The sequence below is a fragment of the Bison bison genome, unplaced genomic scaffold (genome assembly GCF_000754665.1).
Source record: "Bison bison bison isolate TAMUID 2011002044 unplaced genomic scaffold, Bison_UMD1.0 scf7180017845985, whole genome shotgun sequence".
NCBI classification, from domain to species: domain Eukaryota; kingdom Metazoa; phylum Chordata; class Mammalia; order Artiodactyla; family Bovidae; genus Bison; species Bison bison.
In genome coordinates, this window is record NW_011476558.1 from 5,175 (window position 1) to 6,139 (window position 965).

Consider the following 965-nt stretch of genomic DNA (forward strand, 5'->3'; position numbering starts at 1 on the left):
TATCAAAATGAATCCACCACAGGTATACATGTGGCCCCCTCTTCTCACCTAGTCTGTAACGGCAAGCTGACGACCTCTGCAGACCTCCCTGACTGCCCCCTTCCTCCCTGAGGGCTTTCTAATGGAGGGCCACGTTCACCTACCCCAAGGGCTGGCCCATAGTCAGCAACCCAGGTGGCCCCCAGGAGGAACACGCACGTTGATGGCGGCAACCAGCACCAGGCTGGACAGGTACATCCGCAGCCACAGCTCCTGCATGGCCTTCCAGTACTCAGCGCAATGGGCCGGGTTTCTCCCACATATCTCCGTCAGGTCCAGGCCGGCGCAGAAGACCCTGGGGCAGTCCTGGGGGGGCGGGGGCGCCGTCAGAGTCCGCCCCGGGGGTGCACAGGCACTCGAGGGCCAGAGGAGCTGAAGTCACGCTCACCAGCAGGATGCCTCGCCCAAGCCCCCTGAGCTGGGGGCTCCTGGAACTCAGCTGGGACCCCCTGGCCTGTCCCCTCTGCATCCTGCCATATTCTTCCCCTTCCAGCTTCAAACGGGATGGGCAGGCAGCAGGGCCAGGCGCTCCCCAGGGACATAAAATGCGGGCCCTGTGTACCTGTGCACATGGCCCAGGCAAAGGAGTCAAGAGGCCGGGGAGGCTCCTGACATCAGAGAGGACACGTGTTCTTGGCTAACCCCAAAGGGCCAGCAAACCACAGACCCGCAGAGGAGGAGGGAGCGGCAAGCGGTCAAGAAGACACCCCTCCCCTCCGCCATAGGCCATCACTCATGAGACCGAAGGCTGGGGTGGGGGTGCAGACCAAGACAGAAGGGGACCAGTGCTCCCAGTGTGGACACCAGGTTCTGGGCACTCAGAGAAGAATGCAGGCCGGGGCAGGAGGGGACCCCCGGCTGTTACACGGGGAACCTGTGCCTGGGTTTCCCGCAAGCCCTCGCTGGAGCATGTCCGGCATCCGAGG